This window comes from Zea mays, chromosome 4, assembly GCF_902167145.1.
Source record: "Zea mays cultivar B73 chromosome 4, Zm-B73-REFERENCE-NAM-5.0, whole genome shotgun sequence".
NCBI lineage: Eukaryota > Viridiplantae > Streptophyta > Magnoliopsida > Poales > Poaceae > Zea > Zea mays.
The window spans coordinates 228,928,703-228,934,410 of NC_050099.1; the positions used below are offsets into that span (position 1 = coordinate 228,928,703).

Sequence of the window (5,708 nt, forward strand, 5' to 3'; positions counted from 1 at the left end):
GAGGAGACTTCAGGAGCAGACGCTTCTACAGAGGAGGCTGCCACACAGGCTGCACCACGGCGTGCCATCAGGTATTCTTATTGTTGAGTTGAAGTTTTATTGTCAAGTTGAAGTTTTAAGTAAATGATTTTCATTGTGAAATAACAAACTTTAATTTGCAGGTTTCGTCGATCCCTCACATTAAAGCCTTCTAAACCCTTCGATCAGCGGTTGAACCGAAAGGCACCAGGGCGTGGAAGGAGGTTAGTTGGGACAGGACATGGCATCGCACACCAGTCCTCACAGAGTTGGTGATTTGTTTGCGATTCGCCTACCCGGCGATGGTGACAGAGGGCGGTCGAGAGATAGCTGCTCATTACTGGGCTCATTGGGACATCAAGTCGTACGAGAACGACGGGAGACACACAAGCAAAGTGTGGGATTTGTTTTGGGTAAGTCTCTTGTGATATTCAAATTGAATTCAGATTTTGCATTTGTAAGTCTCTAGTGATTTTCAAATTTGTAGGGCCAATTTCGCGTGTGCGCCCCCTATACCTTGGATGATCCATATGTGCGTGAGGTATTCAATGGCTCAACAGATAGAGTTGTAAAGGGCATGATGTATAAATCACGATTGAGGGACGTCACGGTGTAGCAAAAGCGTCACAGGAACTATTGTGACGCGGATATGGCGAAGGAAATCCACCTGACGGTTCAGCAGTACAAAGAGAGTGAGGTGGATTAGTTGAGCCGCCATTTGGATGCTTGGGTGTGGATGTGCGAGTATTGGGCTTCTAAAGAGTTCCTAGCCATATCTAATAGAAACCGTATGAATCGGTTGAGCAAGCCAGGGGTCCACTTCTTCGGGGCAGATGAACACGTTGGCAAGGCCGCATGTACGGTGTGTCAAATTGCCTAGTCAATTGTTAATTGCGTAGATTTGTCTAGACTTTCTAATCATGTGTTGCAGGTGGCTCGATATGGAGTGGAGCCTACTTTGCTTCAAGTCTTCATCGAGGGACACAAGGGTCCCGATCCGAATCATCCGGAAATACTAAATGACAGTAATGCGACAGAGAAACTGTTAAGTAAGAAAATCGACTCTAACATGAATAATGATATGCTTTTGTCTGTAACTTGGATGATTTTTTCACAGGTTCACTACATTCAGAACGTGAGAGAGAAAAATGGTCCAGACGTGGACTGGCTCACTGGTGAGTTCGATACGGAGGCGGCTTATAAGGCTGGCGGAGGCGTGCTGCATGGGAGGTATATGCGCTTGTCAAGTTGTTACTGTTTAGTGTTGTCTTGTCATTTACTCTATATATATATATATATATATATATATATATATATATATATATATATATATATATATATATATATATATATATATATGATACTCTTATAGGTTTGCAATCGACGACGGTGTTGTCCCCCGTCGGAGTTACACTAGACGGCCCAATTTCTCAGATGGGTCGAACCGACCCCGACGATCATCTACACGTGAAGGAGAGCTCCTTGAGAAGATGACTCAGATGGAGGAGAGTATGGCCCTGTTTGGCACAGTTGGAACTTGTGCAGAAGCCTGCTTATGGCTGCCTGGTCTGAGAAGCAGCTGGTCTGAGAAACAGCTGGTCTCAGAAACTAGCTGTTTGGCAGTTAGCTTATTGAATGGACTAAACCCCTGATAGAATAGAGAAATGTCTGAAATACCCTTATTATTTATGAATATATATTTATTACCTAGTGACATATGGTGTTATTATTTTAATGATAGAAAATTCATAAAATATTTATATATTACAAAATACAAGGTCATTACATCAATCCTTGCGCAAATATTACATTATTAAGCATTTTCCATCAATGCTTGCGCAATGGCATCACATACACCTCCCATATCTTCTTCATCCACAACATCACTTGTACTAGCACCCATGTATCCATCAACATAAGTCTCATTCGATGCAATTCTATCAAAATCTTCATCACTTGAATTACTATCTCTAATAAAATTATGCAACGCCATACAAGCAATTATGATCTTTTTTTGCTTCTCCATTGAGTACCTTGGCACATTTAGAAGAATACACTGTTTCATTTTCGAAACTCCAAATGAACGTTCAATGACGTTTCTAAGTGATGAGTGAGCATGGTTGAACACCTCCTTCAATCAAATCGGTTGACTGCTATTTTGAAATTCTAGAACGTGGTACCTTTGACCTTTGTACGGTGCTAGATAACCCTTTCGATTTGGAGAACATGAATCAACAAGATAATACTTTCCTTGAGGAGGATGTGGAAAATCATCCTTGTACTTGTTCCACAAAGTGTCTCTCCATATCCGTGTGTCATGAGCAGACCTAGGCCATCCTGCCACCACAAATGTGAACCTCATATTGAAATCACAAACAGCCATAACATTCTGACTACTATATCCATGTAGATTCATATGCACTGCCTGCTCTGATGATGGTACAATTACTGGAATATGGGTGCCATCTATTGCTCCAATGCAATTTCTGAAATGAGGCCAAGATCTATGCTCTCAGATTTTTGGATGCACTACAGCAAAGGTAGGATCTTTAGGTTTGATGATGTCAGCAGCCAACTGGTTTACACACTCCAAAACATCAGTGAACCTTCGACTAATAGTTTCTGTAGAATGATAAAATATGTGTTTTGCTTGCCGAAATGACTGAGGTGCACCACACATCCATAAAAACATGCCAAGTGCTTCAATTGAACACATCTCATTTGATGATCGTAAAACATAACTGTTAACTAAAATGTCATGCAAACTATAGAACACTGACCTTCTCATTCTAAACATATCATAACAACTCTCTGGATAACTGAGATGCCTCTGAACCCACTAATAACCAGTCTCCTGCACTTTTTTTTGCTTCTTTCCAGATGATGTACTGCAATGGAGCATTGCATAAGCTGCAATTGCAGCAGCTTCACACATCCATTCACTTGAGTCACTTGAATTACTTGTTATGTCAGATTCATTTGACTCACTTGAGGTGAAAGCCATCTGTCAACCATACAACATGAATAATATAACAACATGAATAAATAGCAGTACTAATCAAGTTCAAGATACAACATGAATAAATAGCATTACTAATCAAGTTCAAGATACAACATGAACAAATAGTAGTACTAATCAAGTTCAAGATACAACATGAATACATATAACTAGCTAATGTTTTTTCCTCTCCTCCCAAGTTCTCTTGAGCCATGCAAGCTTCCCTTCTGGAGTCTTTAGTGTGAGAAACACATCTCGATACTCCTTCTTGATGAGAAGTTGAGTGGCATAGAAATGTTCATCACTTCCTTCAACTGCCCCAGCTGAGATAACTGATTCCATCATTTCTGCTATCTCTTGCCTAACATGATCATTAGGCGAAGATGTTGCGGAAGACTTGCTTGAACTAGCTTTTTCCACAAATGAATCCATGAAACGCTTGAACTGCATATCTCTAAAATTCTTCTTTGATTTTTTAATTGGGGATTTGTGATCAGCACCTCTTTTTCTAGCTTGCTTGTCCTCAACACTTGGAGACACCTCCTTCACATCATCACTATCATTGGCAGGCAATCCTTCTTTTGCCCCTAGAACCATAGCATATGCATTGGTGCAGGACACCCCACTAAACATTATTTCAAGATCTTCTTCATTCTCCAATGCTGCAAGCCTAAACTTTTTTCATGCTGGCATGGCCTGAAACACAACAACTCTAATAGTTATAACAAGCAACATAACCATTTCATACAATAGAAACAAAGCCAAGGTTGCATACCTCTATTTTTTCTTCCCACCATTCGTCACTAGCTGCAATAGAACCAGTCCTTGGATCTCTTCCTAACCCAGACGCATTAAGGAGTAGTGTTTTCCATGTTGAAAAGTCAGATTTCAGTGCATCCCAACGGTTTTTCATTTGAAGATGGGTGTAATTTCTGCCTGTCCGTTCATTAAACTTGGCTACAAGATTGGCGTACCCTTTCTTGTTCAAACAACCTTGTGGTCTATTATTTGCCAATACTTGTTCCACACATATCTCATTAAAAATTCTAGCAGCACTGAGATCCCATTGAGCATTTGGTTTCCAGTTCTTTGGCATGATATCCATCTATGCATGACAGGTTGAAATAATTATTCTTGGCTGTTCAGTGACAGAAAAATTGGAGACTTCCAACCTTCTAAATTGCAACTACGGCCATGTTTGACGAAAAACTTACCAGTCACAATGTTCCGATTACCAAAAAAGAAAGCACTAAACTAATTACCTTAGCGCCGATCTGGGACCAGTAGTGCATCGATCTGGGACCAGCAGCTCGATTTGGTGCAGTTGGGCGTCGATCTGGAGCAACAGCTCGACCTGGAGCGGTTGGGCGTCGATCTGGGAGCGGCAAGGCAGGGGCACAGAGGACAGAGGCCAAATTTGATCTAGAGCAGGCGTCGTCGATCTGGAGCAGACGGACAAGGATGGAGGACGGCATCGTCGATCTGGAGCAGGCGGCGTCGAACCGGCGGCAGAGCAGGGGCACAGAGGTTCACCGAAGAGGAGCTGCGCCGTTGTGGCTTGGAGACACAAGCGGGGAGAGGGGCTGTGGCTTGGGGAAAGTCGTGGCTAGGGTCTGCTACCGTGGTGCAGGAGGGATGAGAGAAATCGAACCTTTTTATACGATGGTAAAGGTGGGTAAATATGTAAGAACTTTAGGGGTACTTGGACCGCATAAGCGGTGGAAAGCTGGGTGCCCCCCGCTTGTGCTGCCCGCGGGTTTTACAAAAAAAATTTGAGCGCTGGTTTGCTCCACAGTTGGAGAACCTGGATGTTTGGCACGCTAAGCGCTTAAAGTTGTTCAAAAGCTGGTTGAGAAGCGGAGCCAAACATGGCCTATAGCGCAATATAAGCAACAAGTGCAGCAACAGAAGCAACAAATGCAAAATTGGATGCTACATCAGGTATCAATTTTTTTGTTATTTTGTTGTTTCTCTAGTCCGATTAACTGAAAAACTGCTGAATAATCCATTTGCAGATGTACGGAGGTGCCAGAACTCAGTTTGGCATGCCGCCTTTTCAACAACCCCCTATTGTCACACATCCTGTGTCTAGACAATCATCGGATCGCTCCCCTGCAGCGATGGATGGATCACAGGTACAATCGTCTACTAAACATCATTTGTCTGATAATCATTGGTTGCTTGCTCTCTGTGTTTCTGCATGTTTGCTTGTACATGACCTATTTTAAACATTTGTCATTCGCATGATCTATATTTACTTTTATTGTTGATCACCGCAACTTATTAATCATAAACCAGAGTGTGTCTTCTGTTTGAGGGTTCTGCAACTGCTGTCCAAGACCAATTGATGCCATTGGGTCTGATAGGAGGGCAAATGTAACACCCCTGGTGTTACTATAACTAAAACTTGAGCATGACATCATAAGCATTGGCATTGCATATGTTTGACACACCTAGAGTGCATTCACTAGGCAAAAATTTCAAACAAGTTGTATTGTTTTAATGTTTTTGCAAATGGAACCCTGGTTAATGGACTTAACCCTAAATAGTGGTTAAAGGGGGTCAAACTTAACCCAAGTTAAGAAAACCTAAAGACTTTAGGGTAAAAGTCATAAAATGACCCTAAGAATAAATTTGAATCACTTTTATACCCCTGGGATACCAGAAACCCTAATTGGAACCCTTGAAAACC

General features: G+C 41.9%; 1 pseudogene; it reads right to left on the reverse strand.

The window, feature by feature from the left end:
• Positions 1-3,177: 3,177 nt before the first annotated feature.
• On the reverse strand, positions 3,178-3,929 carry LOC103654694 (uncharacterized protein At2g29880-like; annotated as a pseudogene).
• Positions 3,930-5,708: the final 1,779 nt, after the last annotated feature.